Below are 19,983 nucleotides of genomic sequence, written 5' to 3'. Positions count from 1 at the left end.
CACAACATTTTTGGGATACTTTGCATTTATTTTAACTGCAATCTTTCTCTTTCCGCTCTACCTCACCCCCCCCCCCCCTCTCTGTCTCTCCAACTTTTCCTCTCTCTCGCCCTCTCTTATTTAAATTTGTTGTTAAAACTTCAATCAGCAAAGACTTTTCTCCAGCCAGTCCTCTGATGTTTGAGCAAAGATTTAATTTGGAAAAACAACATACCTCAATAAAAGCCTGCAATATCTAAAGGATTAGAAAAATCAAAACATGAACAATTCTAGAAAAAAAAAATCAAATAAACTGGACTTCAAAAAAAAAAAAAACCAGTTTATTAAAGAGATGGTAATCCTTTTTTTACATTGTTGTGCACAATTAAAGAGGGTATTCTGAGACTTACCTTTTGTTCAGCTAATTTTAAATAGGCATGGACCCTAAAAAGTAGCCCAGGTCCCCCCTTTCAGCTGCATTTTTATTTTTACACTGTGTCTCTGGGTTATTTGCAAATCCCAACCCAATCCATAACGACGTTGACTTTAGTGTAGCGGACTTCTGCACTGAATGAAGCAGTGAATAAAGTATTTTTTATTCAGTAATTACATATGGTGGCACTATACAATGAATGAAGTATTGCATCATTATTTGCACACAATAATATATCAAGTGCACATATTGGGGCCGATTTTCTAACCCCTGAATGCTGCTTTATGCAGCTGTTTCCGTGCAAGCTTTCAGGCTCACAGGAAACAGGAATTAAGAAGCAGCGGTCTTAAGACTGCTGCTCCTTAACGTGTCCGCTGCTCCTGAGGCGACGGATAGTAATCCGCCCGATCACATATGATCGGGTTGATTGACACCCCTTGCTAGCGGCCGATAGGCCATGAATCTGCAGGGGCGGAATTGTACAAGCAGTTCACCAGAACTTATTTTGCAAGCTTAAATGCCGACAGTGTATGCCCCTTGGTGTGTTACACAGTATTTTTGTATTCCCTTGAATGTGTTAGGTTAAATTGAGTGATATATGAATTACTCTAGAAAATAAAATTTGATCAAAAATTTGTTTCCCCCCTGGATAACTTTTTTTTACAATTTAGCATTTAACATACAGTATAGAAACTAGTAAATCATTAATAAAGACTGTTTTCAGGCTTTGATTTAATTCTAAAACATCTCCACCACATGCAGACAGATAATAATGCCTTCTAAAAGAATCTATTAACGACATCTGTACCGGGCAGCTGGAGAAGTTAAACAGATAATTACCTCAGCATGCATCATGTTGTGTTTAGTTATTAAAGTGATAAATTAAACTTTACTTGATGACATTGAACATTGTAAATGACATGCAAGAAAATGAAATTAACTTCAATAGTACATATTACAATTTGGAAATATACTATCTATCTATTTATCTATCTGTCTGACTGTCTGTCTACTATCTATCTATTTATCCAGCCATCTATCTATTCTATCTACTGTCTGTCTGTCTATAGTTTTTTAAGATATTACCTCAAAGTCAATGATACTTAACACATTTTTATTAAATTGCTTAGATTCACTAAAGCTTGATTGATATAAACAGAAAAAAATATCTGTGAAATGCTAACGTTTGAAGTATTTTTAAATATTTATTAAATACGATGAGCTACAAATATGATGTAATTCTCTCACTATACAACATGTATAATGTTTAGCTAATTGGACATTACACTCATTTGGCTCAATCTCAATCATTTAGAAAAACATATTAAAATTATTTAGCTAAAAAAAATCCCCATAGGCTTTATTGGGGATTTTCTGTTGATAATCAATTGATACAGCTTTCTAAAGGATTGTGATTGACCCCATAATTTCATTCTCTATAAATTTAGTCCCGCCCCAATCATCATTTCTCAGATGCAAATTTAAAACTACTCAGAAATCCAAACCAAATCTTTTCCAGTCCCACGCAGGCTGGATAAAGGGTTTTGTACCTGTATTTCTCTCAAATAAATTTTAGTCCAATTTATCCCTTTGATATTTTTTGCAAAGTTTGCAATGCATGGAGTCTCAGCTTATCTGTCGGGATAACTGAATCAATTCTGGCCTTAATCGTGCCTTCAAGGTAGATATAACTACAATTAAATTTAGTAGACATTGGGCACAGACAACATTTATTTCAGAGGAACCATGACTTAATGAGACAAATATCTTTTGTTTCATCTGATATTCATGTGGTAATTCAAAACAGGGGCAGAACTAGCATTGGCGCAGCAGGGGCGGTGGCACCAGGTACCAAGTGCTGGGGGGGCCCATACCAGCCAGTCTATACATAGGCATGGGCAGAATATGTACAAATCTAATGCAGGGAGCCTTTTATGAGTGTAGGTTGTAGATTCATCTATCTATCCTCAATATCATTATACAGAGCAGCATGTAAATTACTATTACTTACTACTGAGTTACCTTTGGGGGGGCCCAAGAAATGTTTGCACTAGGGCCATCTGTTGAGTAGGGCTACTACTGATTCAAAATGTATTTGTTGACAAAAGCGCATCTATGGCCAAATAGTTTCTTACATTATTCAGACAGAGCATGCAATGTTAAACAACATTCCAGTTCACATCTATTATCTAATTTGTTTAGTTCTCTTTGTAACCCTTTTTTTTAAAAGAATACCTAGGTAAGCTCAGGAGCAGCAATGCATTACTGGGAGCTAGTTGCTGATTGATAACTGCAGATATATATCTCTTGTCATTGGCTTACCTCTGTTCATGTAGCTCCCAGTAGTGCATTGCTGCTTCTTCAACAAAGGATACCAAGAGAATGAAGCAGACATGATAATAGATATAAATTGAAAAGTTGTTTGGTATGGTATGCTCTGTCTGAATCATGAACAAAATGGGTTGTATGTCCCTTTAAACTTAAAAAGTTTAAGTAGTTGCTAGTGCTACAAGTCAGCATCAGCACACACAATATATATTTTTTAAATATTGTTTAATAGGGTGAGGATTGGACAAAAACAAAAGTGTAATCTGCTGGGTTATTTTTTAAGAGTGCAATATTGAAGTATTTACCCCTTGCACAAAAGCCTTCATTGGTTTTACAGTAACAACCTTAACCAAATGAATGAGTTAAGGGGAATGGCTGAGCGTGCAAGGTCGACAGTCTTGAAGTTTGTCCGCCCGCTGTTAAGATTGAATAGTTCACTGATTGTGCAATGCTGCCCCCTGCTTGCACACAAAATGGGACTATCAATCATCTCAATCTGATTTGATCAAGATGATTGCTATCCGTCACCTAAAGTGCCATGGATAGCATAAAGGGACAGTCTAGTCTAAACTAAACGTTCATGATTCAGATAGGGCATGTCATTTTAAACATCTTTCCAATTTACTTTTATCATCAATTTTGCTTTGTTCTCTTGGTATTCTTAATTCAAAGCTAAACCTAAGTAGGCTCAAATGCGAATTTCTTAGCCCTTGAAGGCTGTCTCTTGTCTGAATACATATTGACAATGTTTCACAACTAGAGGGCATAAGTTCATGTGTGCCATATAGATAACATTGTGGTCATGCCCGTTGAGTTACCTAGGAGTCAGCACTGATTGGCTAAAATACAAGTCTGTTGAAATAAGGGGGCAGCTTGCAGAGGCTTAGATACAAGGTAATCACAGAGGTAAAAAGTACATTAATATAACAGCGTTGGTTATGCGAAACTGGGGAATAGGTAATAAAAAGTCTGGTGTAGACTGTCCCTTTAAGTAGTAAGTGGGTGCTAACTCGCTCTGAGTGAGACTCAAACACTGGGGCTCCAAAGTAGCTATCGCTGCTTGTTAAATAGAGCCCAACGCATTTTTTTTCCTTAAAGTGAATACTCATTTTTTGTTTTCAGACAAATGCAACAAATGACAAAAATAGTTATTTACATTCATCTAAATATTCATTTTAGCTATAAAGTACTGTTTACAAAATATACAAATAAGCTGCTTCCATTAGTAAAATAGGAATGACTGCTACATGACATAGCGCTGCACAATCTGTTCGCACTCAAATTATTATTATTATTATTTATTAAAATCCTATGTTTATATATATAGATATATATATACGTATATGGGTGTGTATTTTTAAAAATATATTTAATATTTGGCTGTGTTGAAACAGTCTTGTGACATAACCATTGGATCAAAATGTATTAATTTATATTTTTATATTTTCTTCTTACTGGAATTCATTGCTCTCCTTAAAGGGCTATGAAACCCAGATTTTTCTTTTTAATGATTCAGTTAGAACACATACTTTTAAACAAATTTCCAATTTATTTCTATCACCTAATTTATCTTCTTTCACTTGATATCCTTTGTTGAAAAGGATACCTAGGAAGGGTCAAGAGCTGCTGATTGGATTGGTGGCTGCACATATCTTCAACATGTCTTCAACAAAGAATACTAAGAGAATGAAGCAAATTAGATAAAAGAAATACATTGGAAAGTTGTTTGAATTCACATACTCTCTCTGAATCATAAAAAAAAAAAAAAAAAATAGGTTTCATGTCCCTTTAAAGGGACATGCCACCCACATTTTTTCTTTTATGATTTAGAAAGAGAATGCAATTTTAAACATCTTTCTAATTTACTTATATTATCTAATTTGTTTTATTCTCTTGATAGTATTTGATGAAAAGCATATCTAGATATGCTCACTAGCTGCTGATTGGTTGCTGCACATAGAAGCATCATGTGATTGGCTCACCATGTACATTGCTTTTTCTTCAAATAAGGATATTTAAAAAATGAAGCAAAACAAATAATGGAAGTAAATTGTAATGTTGTTTAAATTTCTATTCTCTATCTGAATCATGAAAGAAAGATTTTGGGTTTAGTGTCCCTTTAAGCATTGCCTGTCCATTCATCACAATTAAGTATATAAAGATGTAGTTTAACCAATGTGGTTTTTATGCTTGAGAAACTGAAGATTTCAACATAAATTATTACAAAGTTGAAAATGTATGACTATTCCAGAAAATCAATGGACTGAATTATTTAATGGCATTTAATTAGACATGTTAAAAAATTTATTTTTTGTTTGTTTCTTTTTTTTTAACACAAGTATAATTTTATACAGTTGTTGCTTCTCAAGTAGGAATCTAAGCCGGTCATGCATGTCACATTTTAGTTCCACTAGCTTTACTGATACATTACATTATGTCTTGTAACCTTTAAGTGAATGTTTATGCAACCACCAAATATCATAATTATGCTATTTTTTTAGTGTAATAATATGCTCTACAGCAATTATTATATTACTCTAAATTAATTTCTGTTTATTGACCAATTATACATCCTAATAGAAAAGAAGCAAAATTATTATTGAACATATTTATTAATGAGTGATATTATTTGTTGTTTTAGGTTTACTTTGTCAAAAAACATCAATTATATTAAATTCATTGCATTTTTCAAAAGGTGTATAAGTCAAAGAAAATATCCAGATTGACATAGAATTGAACTGTTTATAAATATTGACACATTCTCTCTCATTTTTATTGAAATGGAATAATTAGTTTTGTTTTTTTAAATGCTGCCTATTAAACTAAGATGACAATTGTTTCTCCATCTTTCCCTTCGGAGTGAGATAGATCAGAAGTCGCAAATGGGAAGCAGTAAACACAGTGATATGCTTGTAGATGACTAAGCAGATAGTATCAGACAAATCAAACTATTACGAAAGATATTTTATACAGTAGTAAATTCATTTAAAAAGGCAACAAACCAAAAGTGATAGTTTGTTTTAAAGGGACAGTAAACATCTTGGAATTCATGATCTAACCTTCTCTGCTCTACTGAGATTAGCTCAAGAGTTTCATCAGTACTGTGAGGTCACTCAAAAAATGTAGAGAGGCAAATTCTAGCTTGAGGTGTGTGTATCCAGCTAGCAGGATTATAGATGTGTTGGAGAGGTTTATCAAAAATATTATACTTTTGTGTTATCTCTCTCTATGCTGGCAAATTTTTGATAATCAGGGACCTTGTAATTACAAAACATTTCTATTGTTGCATTCAAGAATGGCATATTAGCCAACTCTGAACACTTAAATAATTTAATCCTTTTTATTGCAACTGGTTTTCAATAGCCAAACTTCACCCAACATGTGTCTTATTTGGAGGATCCAATCTGGGCTTTATTCTGCAGACAACAAGGTTAGTCATTGTCAGCTGAAGCCATTAGGGAAAGATATATAGCAGAGTTAGCCTTGAGATCTCAGCAGGGGTGAATTTCAAGTTGAAAGCGAGTAAAATAAATAATGAAAAAATATTGCAAATTTGTTTCATTACACAGAACATAATATTTTATATAAATATTTCAAGGTGTCCAGGTCAAGGTCTCAAATTCCTACATTAACAATTACTTTTAAATTTGCTCTTGATTTCGATTCTTACTTTTTTTTTTTCATTTGCAAATAGATATGCAATGCTATATGTTAATAAGTGTTTGCATATGCTCAAACAATTGTACACTATGAAGAATACAAAATTAAATAAATAAACAACACAAAAAATAAACTTATTGTAACCTCTTATAGGACTTTAAAGTGAAGGTCAATTTGGATGAATTAGTGCCCGTTTTTTTTTAATAAACCTATTAAAAACAAGGGCACTTTAATTCATCAAAATTGATATTTCACTCCTTTTCTTCAAAAACTTCCCCTGGCCGTCGGAAGCCTCTTCTTATGTCAGAAATTACAAATCCGGCTTCCTCCAATCACGGCTCTCCCCCCAGGAGGATCATGGCTTGATGCAACGCCATGATTGATGGAAGCCGGATTCGTCATTTTGGACCCACAAAGAGGACTTGCAATGGGCGGAGGAAGCGCTGCAGCGGCTGACAGGATTAAAAGGTACATTTTTTAAGAAAACTAGCGAATTAAAGTGTCCTTGTTTTTAATAGATTTATAAAAAAACGGGAACTAATTCATCCACTCTTTCAGACTGTTAAAAAAATAAATGTGTCTTAATCTCTTCATGGTGAATGGTTATGAAACAGTGCTCCTTTAGTAAAAATATTTTTAATCAAAGTAAAGTTAAGTACGTAAATCTACCTTAACCCCTTCACACTCTTAGGACGGTCCATGCCATCCTAACTGCGCTGGACTTTAGCGCCATTAGGATGCCATGGAAAGTCCTAGCTGTTTGGCTGTACTGAAGCCATAGAAGCTTCCTAAATGGGATTGCGGGCTGTAGGGCATCATAGGCAATCCCGCCTGACCCGATCCCATCATTGAAATCACGCTACCGCATGAAAGATTGCATGATTTCAATTTTTACTTTTTTTTTAACATCAGAACTTTGTTCAGATGTAGACAAATAAGTGCTGGCAGGAATAGGTTAATGGACAGTAAAGTCAAAATAAAATTTTCAGAACCAGATAGAGCATACAAATTCTCATGGTATCCTTTACTGAAAGGTTACCCAGGTAGGCTCAGGAGCAGCAATACTACTGGAAGTTAGCTGTTGAGTGGTGGCTACACATTATTTTTATTGGCTCATTCAATGTGTTAGCTCCTTATAGTGCATTGCTATTTCTTCAACAAAACATTACAAGAGAAAGAAGTACATTATAATGGACGTAAATTGGAATTATGAAGAAAAGATTTTGGATTTCATGTCTCTTTAAGGAGTTAAATATACCACCATATCATTATTATTAATATTGATAAAGAGTTTTTAGATTTTGGTGGGTACATTTAGCCACCAATCAGCAAGCACAACCCAGGTTCTGAACCAAAAATGGGCCGGCTTCTTAGCTTAGATTCTTGCATTTTCAAATAAAGATAGCAAGAGAATGAAAAAATTGATAATAGAAGTAAATTAAAAAGTTGCTTAAAATTGCATGTTCTATATGAATCATTAAATAAAAATTTGGGTTTAGTATAACTTTAAAATATACAAATATTATTTAGAGACATTTGTGCATCACACCTTTAACAATAGGTTATTTATTTAAAAATCTAAATCTAAAAACTCTTTATCAATATTAATAATAATGATATGGTATATTTAACTCCTTAAAGGGACACTGAACCCAAATTTTTTCTTTCGTGATTTAGATAGAGCATGCAATTTAAAGCAACTTTCTAATTTACTCCTATTATCAATGTTTGTTCACTCTCTTGCTATCTTTATTTGAAAACGAAGGCATCTAAGCTAAGGAGCCAGCCAATTTTTGGTTCAGAACACTGACCAGCACTTGTTTATTGGTGGGTGAATTTATCCACCAATCATCAAGAACAACCCAGGTGTTCACCAAAAATCGGACGGCATCTAAACTTACATTCTTGCTTTTCAAATAAAGATAACAAGAGAATTAAGAAAAAATGATAACAGGAGTAAATTAGAAAGTTGCTTGAAAGTATCTGAATCACAAAATACATTTTTTTGGTTCAGTGTCCCTTTAAAGAGATATGAAATCCAAAATCTTTTCTTCATGATTCCATTTAAGTCCATTATAACATTTAATTCTTTCTCTTGTAATGCTTTTTTGAAGACTTAGCAATGCACTATAAGGAGCTAACTATCCCTTTAAATGATCTAATAATGAAATTGATTACTATATTTTTAAGAGTAAGTTAAGTAATATTAAGGAATATTTGTATTAGAATTATTTGCAAGTGTAAATCAAGATAAATCCTAGCCATTTTTTGTCTTATTTTTACTCTGATTGGCAGTAGAGATACATTAGAAGGATATGGTATATCTTTCAACAACTTACAGTCTATGATCAATCATATTTAATGTAACTATGAACATGCTAGTAAATTATTGCACAAATTATTTTCTTCTTAAATGTTTTTATTTAATTTGAAATTACCATATGCTTAATGTATTAAATAAGTTTAGAAAACTCATCATAGAAATATACAAACATTCTAGATGTATGCTGTTTCCGTCTAGTTAGCATCATGGGAAATGTAGTTCCAAAACCTCTGGAGAGCAAAGTTTGGACACCCCTGGTCCAGGGGAACGCTACTCATCAAAGCTGATGACATGCCTTTTGTAAGTGGATGCATCTGCACACAGGTTACTACTGTATTAGTTAGAAGTTATGACTTTAAAACAATCACTTTTTAAAAAAAGGTTTATAATAGGCATTGTTTTCTTTTTAAAAGACAATCTAGTCAAAATTAAACTTTCATGATTCAGATAGGACATATAATATTAAACACCATTCCAGTTTACTTTTATCATTCAATTAGTTTTTTTGTTTTTCTCTGTATCCTTTGTTGAAAGCTAAGCCTAGGTGGGCTCATATGCTAATTTCTAAGCCCTTTCAGGCCACCTCCTATCTCAGTGCATTATGACAGTGTTTCACATCTAGACAGCGTTAGTTCATGTAGGCCATATAGTTCAAAAATAATGATATAACTGCACCACCAACTGTATTTAAAACATCATAGTTTTATTGTGCCACTTAAAACAGACAACGTTTCGGACCCATGTCCTTATTCATGTCATGTAAGCCATATAGATTAAACATGTGGAGTTATTTATGAGTCCGCACTGATTGGCTATTATGCAAGTCTGTCAAAAGAACGGAAATTAGGGAGCAGTCTGCAGAGGCTTAGCTACAAAGTTATCAAAGAGGTAATAATAATATGAAAGTGTAGGTTATGCAAAACTGGGGAATGAGTAAAAAAGGGATTACTGGGGAATGGGTAAAAAAGTGATTATCTATCATTTTAAACTATAACCATTCTGGAGTAGACTGTCTCTTTAATTAATTGTTTGTCTTGATTGATTTCATATAGGAGGACTTTTATGACATGCTAAAATCTCAAATAAAACTTTCATAATTTTTTTTCACCAGCTTTTATCTAATATATGTAGATAAAACAGGTTAACCTTTGTTAATTAAACTCTATTTTAAATGATTTAATAAAAAAAATGTATAATGATATTTTCAAGACCAAGGTAAGTCTTATTAAATAATATTTTTTATTATAATTATTTGCCAGTGCCTTAGTTTGGTAAACTAGCGCTTGATTTGTGAATCGCACATCAGAAATAATAGTTACATTGCTCACCTTGATAACAGCTATTTTAATAGTGTGTTGTAACTCTTCAGCATTATTTATGTTTTCTAATTAAAAGTAAAATATATATATATATATATATATATATATATATATATATATAATGTATTAAAGTTGTACAATACTTGTACCTGTAATTTTCTATTAAATGCTAATAATCATAGAAACCAAGGGGAAATAAATTATGAATGCTTAGCCTTGGAGAAAGTTAGGAATTTGAGGCAATGACAAAAAAATTAGACCTTCATAACTCTGTTTCAACCAGCATTACTGTATTAATAATTAAATGTCCCTGTGACCTAAATAAAACATAAGTTTCTTCATTTGCATTCTGATTCTAATGTAAGCCTAGTCACTGATATAAAATTTTTTGGTAACATACAGGTTATCTGAGTTATTGTTCTTGGAACACAGTACTATAGTTGGATTGTTACACATATACATCAAACTAATGCAACATATTATAATATAGAAAAAAAATATGTGTTTATAAAGAGATTTTCCCACTCAAACAAGAAAATCAGGGATATTCCTGATTTTAACAATCTTTTAACAGATATTCAAAGTATATACTCTGCATTCCCCAATTTACTGTATGCAAAGACTACCAGAAGCCTTCTATTTTATCATCACATCACAAAGAGAAACCAAATTTTGGTCTATTACAACTACAGGTAATATGTGTTAACAAATTATGTATGTAAAATATCTTCATCTGAGACTTGGTTTAGTTTTTTGCACAATTTTTTTTTAAAAAAAATATATTTTTATTTATCCGGTTAGCATCTCTAATTCCCAAACGCCTTCATCCCAAACATTAAACTTTTTATGATGATCAGCAATGTAAATAAGTTCAGATTTAGAGGCTTTTTATACCAACTATCTGTCAGTCTTTGTCACATTTGATAGGAATTGATAGCTATTAATACAAACAAACTGTGAACAAATTTAAGATTGTTTTCAATAGTAAGAACTTGACACTCATGGGCAAATATAAGAAATAACTTTGAATATAAAAAGGTGCAGAATAATGTCTAGGATAAATTTAAAGGCTAAAACTGAAAACTTTTAACTAAAGTATAAAATCAACAAACGGCCAAAACATTTTTACTTACACAAAGTCCAAAAGGGCTGTGATTAAGCTTTAAAATGAGTGTGTAATAAACTGATTGGTGAATGAGTGGCTCAAGAGCAGTCTAGATGAAGAAGAAACAGGCTTAATTGAATCAGGAAACACAGACTTGGAGATGATGGGACAGAATTTGCAGGCTTAATGCTGATAGGATATGAAGATTTACTGTTAAAAGGTCCGAGGAGAAGAACACCAGGAATCAAAAGAACAGTGGACCACTCAGCTAGCATATGGCATGGTCATTACTGACAGGTGACAGTTTTATTATTGGTACAGCTGGTATGCAGGACTGCAAGAGTGAGATATAAAATATGATCTTATTAGAAGATCAGTTTTCATAAATGTTACCCAGGTGACCCAACAGACAACAGTGTTTCAGATTTAAGCACCAACCACCAAGGTACCCATTCTATCTACCTTTTTTTTAACCTCTGTGGGTAGTGGCACATCCCTACACTTGGTTAGTGTTAATGCATAGTAGGATTGGTTAATTAATGCATAGTAGGATTGGTTAATGCAGTGATTGGTGATACGTGGAACCCCTAATAGTTAGGGATGGCACTGGTATCAATATTATAAGGTACCACTGTGCACTAGGAGCAAATTTGACTCTGGTATGTTGGACAGCTTAAATGCTTTAAAAAAGGTCCTATTAGCTTATTGATTGCAAGCTAATTCTTGGTGTAAGCTAAAGGACCTTTTAGGCCACATATCTATCTATCATCTATCTATCTATCTATCTATCTATCCATATCTATCTATTTATGTATTGCTTTAATATATCAATGATATATAAATATAATATTCAGTGAATTTACCTATTCATTGCCACAGAAGCAGGAATGTTATTTAAAGAGCCACTTAACCCAAAATCTTTCTTTCATGATTCAGATAGAGAATAGAAATTTAAACAACATTACAATTTACTTCCATTATTTATTTTGGTTCATTTTTTAGATATCCTTAGTTGAAGAAAAAGCAATGCACATGGGAAGCCAATCACAAGAGGCTTCTATGTGCAGCAACCAATCAGCAGCTAGTGAGCATATCTAGATATGCTTTTCATCAAAGAATATCAAGAGAATAAAACAAATTAGATAATATAAGTAAATTAGAAAGATGTTTAAAATTGCATTCTCTTTCTAAATCATAAAAGAAAAAAGGTGGGTGGCATGTCCCTTTAATGCTCTGAATTCCAGAAAAGCTATTGGAACAGTAATTACTTACCTGGGATATAATGCAGTGACTTCATATCTTGCAGACTTATGCCCTTGTGGTCACTGGCATCAGACTTTTAATTCACATATTGTAAGTACAAATCTAATAACTCCATAATGAATTCCAAGCACCATGTTTGTGTTCCCTGGGTGCATGAAGACAAGTCTTTCAAAAAGAATATTTGGGGAAATTAGAAATATTTTTTGGCTGCCTATACAGTATTTGTTTAATTTTAAATTAAATGATTACTGAATATTCATAGAACATTTACATTAGTTTTTGTTCACCTGTACCTTTATACTTACCTTTAGCGCTCTGGAGAGTGCCACTAACCCAGTACTCTTCTTCACAGAGTCTCGGCCGCACTAATAGGAGGCTTCACGTAATAGCTTCCCAGGTCTGCGCTAAAAGACCTTCAACTTCATGAATACACATGCCTAGAGGTAAGCATAGCAGGGCTCATAAATCCCACTGGAGGTCTTTTTTGAGTTGCATTAGTGTTACTGATTTTTATTTTTAGCCCTAGACTATTGGTATGCGACTAAGGCACACACAGATATTCTGTTTTTCCTTAGCAAATATTCTACTGACTACAGATATATAAATGTTTAAAATCTTAATTTTGATATTTCAAATATTTTTCAAATGTTACGTTTGAATTTGGAATGTTGCATTAGCAATAAAGAAATGTATCATTTATTTTTAAGAATTAAAATCTGATATTACAACACATATATGTGACCCTTGACACGTTCACAGGTCGAATGAATCTCAAATTTGTACATATTATTGAGTTTGAATGATTATAGTCAATAAATATCTTATGATACAATTGTATGCAACAAGGATTAATAAATAAAATATATATAATCATGATTCATTAGTCATTGCGTAAATTATTAGAAATGCAGAGGCAGCAAAACAGAATTTTTCCATTCACAAGGGAAATAATATTGCTTAGAATATCATTTCACCCAAGTAGATTCAGAACTGTGTATTCTGAATTTATAACTAACTAACCATGTGAGTTTTACTGTGCGTAGGTCTATTCTAAATGACCTCTAGAAATAATTCTCATCATCTGTTTTCTCCTTCAAAAGAGAAGATATGGAAATTGCATATTTCATAAGAATTATATGAACCAAATTTTTAAAATGTATCTTTACTGTATGCAATGAATGGGCTATTTTCCATTATACAGTAAATCTACAAAAATGGAAGGCTTTCATTGCAGGACAATTATAATAAGTAATACAGAAATTGTGGGCATATTCAAATTCATCATTTATTTACAAATATTTGCAAAAACTTTAATATTGAATTTAGTAAGAACAATCTTTTTCTGAAGGATTAAAATATAGTACTTTGGGGAACATTGCAGAATATAGAATTCTGAATTGTATTGTTCCGTTATATATTTTGTTTAGAAGAGTTTATGAAAATGATATATTTATAGCTAAAAAACATAGCAGCATACTAACTTTGTTAAAATATCCTTTGTATTATAACAGTCTTATTTTTTTATTTATTAGGTGATATTACAAAAAGTATTTGATAGGAGTTGGTTAGTGAATAATCTATAGTCTCTGCTTATTCTATTTATAAGTATAGCACTTGAGTCACTAGTATTTCTCTTTCTCTCTCTTTACACTATAAGGATAAAAATATATACATTAACCTCAGATGACAACACTTGGTAATCATCCAAGTTGCAACTGATGATGACAACCACATGTTGTAATCTTCTGAGGGGGTTGGGGGGTCAGAACTGATAGTGTCCCTGGCAATTAAAGACACATAGGATTTCAGTATTGCCTGGGCAATCGGACGATGCAGGTGAAATTACCATGCATGGACGTGATGACATCACTTACACGGAAACCAAGAAGTGCAGCAGTGAACTTAAAGGGACAGACTACAATAGGATTGTGTTTGTTTTAAAAGATAGATAATCGCTTTATTACCCATTCCCCAGTTTTGCATAACCAACACTGTTATATTAATATACGCCTAGATTACGAGTCTTGCGTTAGAGGTCCCAACGCTGCTTTTTAACGCTCGCTGGGCGTACAGGTGTACCGCTCACTTTTTTTCTGCGACTCGAGCATACCGCAAATCCGCTTACGTAAATTGTGTATCCTATCTTTTCAATGGGATTTTCCTAATGCCGGTATTACGAGTCTTGGAAAAAGTGAGCGGTACAGCCTCTCCTGTCAAGACTGATACTGCATTTAAAAGTCAGTAGTTAAGAGTTTTATGGGCTAACGCCCTAACATAAAACTCTTAACTAAAGTACTAAAAAGTACACTAACACCCAAAAACTATTAACCCCTAAACCAAGGCCCCCCCACATCGCAAACACTATATTAAAATTTTTAACCCCTAATCTGCCTAACCGGACATCGCCGCCACTTCAATAAATGTATTAACCCCTAAACTGCCACACTCCCGCCTCGCAAACTCTAGTTAAATATTATTAACCCCTAATCTGCCGTCCCTAACATCGCCGACACCTACCTACATTTATTAACCCCTAATCTGCCGACCCCAACGTCGCCGCCAGTATATTAAATTTATTAACCCAAAAATCTAAGTCTAACCCTAACCCTAACACCCCCCTAACTTAAATATTATTTAAATAAATCAAAATAAAATTACTACAAATAAATAAATTATTCCTATTTAAAACTAAATACTTACCTATAAAATAAACCCTAAAATAGCTACAATATAACTAATAGTTACATTTGTATCTAGCTTAGGGTTTATTTTTATTTTACAGGCAACTTTGTATTTATTTTAACTAGGTACAATAGTTATTAAAGGGACACTGTACCCAAACATTTAATTTCGTGATTCAGATTGAGCATGAAATTTTAAGCAAATTTCGAATTTACTCCTATTATCAAATTTTCTTCATTATCTTGGTCTTAATTTGAAATGCAAGAATGTAAGTTTAGATGCCGGCCCATTTTTGGTGAACAACCTGGGTTGTCCTTGCTGATTGGTGGATAAATTCATCCACCAATAAAAAAGTGCTGTCCAGAGTACTAAAACCAAAAAAAAAAAGCTTAGATGCCTTCTTTTTCAAATAATGATAGCAAGAGAATGAAGAAAAATTGATAATAGGAGTAAATTAGAAAGTTGATTAAAATTGCATGCTCTTTATGAATTACAAATGAAAAAATTTGGGTTCAGTGTCCCTTTAAATAGTTATTAACTATTTAATAACTACCTAGCTAAAATACATAAAAATTTACCTGTAAAATAAAACCTAACCTAAGTTACAATTACACCTAACACTACACTATAATTAAATAAATTACCTAAATTAACTACAATTAATTACAATTAAATTAAATAAACTAAATTACGAAAACCCCCCACTAAATTACAGAAAATAATAAAATAATTATAAGTTTTTTAAACTAATTACACCTAATCTAATCCCCTAATAAAATAAAAAAGCCCCCCCAAAATAATAAAAATCCCTACCCTATACTAAATTACAAATAGCCCTTAAAAGGGCTTTTTGCGGGGCATTGCCCCAAAGTAATCAGCTCTTTTACCTGTAAAAAAAAAACAAAACAACATTACAACCCATCACCCACACACCCAACCCTATTCTAAAACCCACCCAATCCCCCCTTAATAAAACCTAACACTACCCCCTTGAAGATCACCCTACCTTGAGACATCTTCACACAACCAGGAAGAAGTGGTCCTCCAGACGGTCTGAAGTCTTCATCCTATCCGGGCAGAAGAGGTCCTCCAGACGGGCAGAATTCTTCATCCAGGCCACATCTTCTATCTTCATCCACCCAGAGCGGAGCGGGTCCATCTTCAAGACATCCGACGCGGAGCATCCTCTTTGTTCGACGGCGACTGGAACAATGACGGATCCTTTAAATTACGTCATTCAAGATGGTGCCCCTTCAATTCTGATTGGCTGATAGAATTCTATCAGCCAATCGGAATTAAGGTAGAAAAAATCCTATTGGCTGATCCAATCAGCCAATAGGATTGAAGTTCAATCCTATTGGCTGATTAGAACAGCCAATAGGATTGAGCTTGCATACTATTGGCTGATTGGAACAGCCAATAGAATGCAAGCTCAATCCTATTGGCTGATTGGATCAGCCAATAGGATTTTTTCTACCTTAATTCCGATTGGCTGATAGAATTCTATCAGCCAAACGGAATTGAAGGGACGCTATCTTGGATGACGTCATTTAAAGGACCCGTCATTGTTCCAGTCGCCATCGAACGAAGAGGATGCTCCCGTCGGATGTCTTGAAGATGGACCCGCTCCGCTCCGGATGGATGAAGATAGAAGATGCCGCCTGGATGAAGACTTCTGCCCGTCTGAAGGACCTCTTCTGCCCAGATAGGATGAAGACTTCAGACCGTCTGGAGGACCACCTCTGCCCAGTTTGGTGAAGACGTCTCAAGGTAGGGTGATCTTCAAGGGGTTAGCGTTAGGTTTTATTAAGGGGGGATTGGTGGGTTTTAGAGTAGGGTTAGGTGTGTGGGTGGTGGGTTGTAATGTTGGGGGGGTATTGTCTATTTTTTACAGGTAAAAGAGCTGATTACTTTGGGGCAATGCCCTGCAAAAAGCCCTTTTAAGGGCTATTTGTAATTTAGTATAGGGTAGGGATTTTTATTATTTTGGGGGGCTTTTTCATTTTATTAGGGGGATTAGATAAGATGTAATTAGTTTAAAAAACTTGTAATTATTTTATTATTTTCTGTAATTTAGTGTTTTTTTTTCGTAATTTAGTTTATTTAATTTAATTGTAGTTAATTTAGGCAATTTATTTAATTATAGTGCAGTGTTAGGTGTAATTGTAACTTAGGTTATGTTTTATTTTACAGGTATATTTGTATTTATTTTAACTAGGAAGTTATTAAATAGTTAATAACTATTTAATCACTATTGTACCTAGTTAAAATAAAAACAAAGTTGCCTGCAAAATAAAAATAAATCCTATTGTAGCTATCTTATGGTTTATTTTATAGGTAAGAATTTTGTTTTAAATAGGAATAATTTATTTAATAATAGTATTTTTATTTAGATTTATTTAAATTATATTTAAGTTAGTGGGGGGGGTTAGGGTTTAAGGTTAGACTTAGGTCTAGGGATTAATAACTTTATTATAGTAGCAGCGATGTTGGGGCAGCAGATTAGGGGTTAATAATTGTGGGGTAGGTTGGGGCGGCAGAATAAGGGTTAATAACTATAATGTAGGTGTCAGCGATGTTGGGGGCAACAGATTAGGGGTTCATAAGTATAATGTAGGTGGCGGCGGTGTCCAGAGCGGCAGATTAGGGGTTAATAATATAATGTAGGTTGCGGCGATGTTGGAGGCGGCAGATTAGGGGTCAATAAGTGTAAGATTAGGGGTGTTTAGACTCGGGGTTCATGTTAGGGTGTTAGGTGTAGACATACAAAGTATTTCCCCATAGGAATCAATGGGTCTGCGTTAGGAGCTGAACGCTGCTTTTTTGCAGGTGTTAGACTTTGTTTCAGCTGAATCAGCCCCATTGATTCCTATGGGGAAATCGTGCATGAGCACGTTTAGCCAGCTCACCGCTACGCTAAGCAGCGTTAGTATTACAGTGAGATGTGGAGCTAAATTTTTCTCTCCGTTCACCTTTTTTGCGGCTAACGCTGGGTTTAAAAAAACCTGTAATACCAGCATTGTCTGTAGGTGAGTGGTGAGCATATACTGCGCGGTAGCACCGCAAGCCTTACCGACAAAAACGTGTAATCTAGCCGATAGTTTTTACCTCTGTGATTATCTTGTATCTAAGTATCGTCTGACAGCCCCCTGATCACATGACAGTTTATTTATTATCTATCGACTTGCATTTAATACTGTATTGTGGCAAAACTTAAGCAACTCCTCGGGCATGAACACCTTGTTATCTATATGGCCCACATGAACTAGCAAAAATAGAGTAAAAATAAATGCCAAGATACAGCGCTACACTACCCTCAGATGAGGGTTGGGTTGCTAAAGATGGTGTCCACGACTAGGAATGTGTATACATAAAGGTTAATATATAATATTGTGTTACACAAAGAATATATATAAAACCATGTGAAAAAGTACTTAAAAGGTAAAAGATTAAAAACAAAATATATATATATATATATATATATAGGATGTGATATTAAAATGTATTAAACAAACATTTTATTAACATAAACTGACAGTTAAAAATACAGTTAAAAATAGATTCAACAATCTAATGGATTGCCCCATACAATGTCCAAGAAGTTATGTCCTATGTAACATACAAGTGTTTAAGTCCCATACCAAAATGTCCAAAGCAAATGTTCAAGGTTAATATCCAAAAAAAATAAAAATAAAAATGATAATATGTCCAAAGTTGGTGTAAAAATCAAAAAGGTGAAAAAATGTAAAAAATATAAAATATATTAAATATTTTTTGAAAAGATGAAAAAATAAATAAAAATATATAAAAAATATATGAGTTGTGATCAGCAACCCATATGGAAGGAATATAATATATGTGATAGTGAATAATTCTCGTGAGGTGTACACCTAAATAGTGTGTAGAAAAATGTGTGTATATAAAAGGGTGTGGTAAAAAATGTGTCATAAAAAATGTGTCATAAAAAAGGATTCAAAATCCTGGTGAAATAAATAAAGTCCAAATTGCTCCAAAAAAATGTGTATATACTTCCAAGTATTCCAAATGTGAGTGTAGAAAGTGCTGGGTTGATGTTCCTCTTCTTAAAAGGTTATCAAATGTAATGGGATATCCTCCTGTACCTAAAAAAGTATACAGAAAATAGACATAGTGCAATAAAATCACTTTAGAATGACAACAACAGTATTCTACTCACCAGATATATTCTGAGCTGCAATACCAGTGTATAGCCAACGCGTTTCGGTCCTCAGGGACCTTTCTCAAGACTGGTAGCAGCTGTCTGGCTTCTACACCTTAAGTGTGTTTTGATAGCCAATGGGATGGTTTGTGGAAATTGCGCCTAAAATTCGCGCCAATTTCTTCTCATTTAAAATACATTTCCAGAAATTGATAATTATATTGTCCCCCATTTCTATTATGTCAAAAATGAGTGCATTGAGTTTTAGGCAAAAATTGTCCAATTCTCCTTAGTGTCCGCTCACCGGATGTTTATACCGGATGTTAGGGCCCACCGGAAGTGACACGCTTAATGCGCGTGACATCCGAAAGGGGAAAGAATATATATCATGTGTATTTGCCAGTGGAAGTGCCAACTCATTTCCATGTGTATTTGCCGGTGGAAGTGCCAACTCATTTTCATGTGTATTTGCCGGGTGAACTAGCAGTCTCCTGTTGGGAAATAAAAAATCATGTGATTAAGAGGCTGTCAATAGAGCCTTTGAAACAGGCAGACATTTAGAGGTTTAAATGTTATAAAGTATATAAATCCAACAATGTTGGTTGTGAAAAGCTGGGAAATGGGTAGTAAAGGCATTAGCTTTTCTTTTTAAACAATAACAACTTTAGTGTAGACTGTCCCTTTAAGGGGCTGGATTGGGTTAGTATTCAAACC

Source organism: Bombina bombina, chromosome 9 (assembly GCF_027579735.1).
Source record: "Bombina bombina isolate aBomBom1 chromosome 9, aBomBom1.pri, whole genome shotgun sequence".
Lineage (NCBI taxonomy): Eukaryota > Metazoa > Chordata > Amphibia > Anura > Bombinatoridae > Bombina > Bombina bombina.
Note: the sequence above shows the minus strand (reverse complement) of the source record.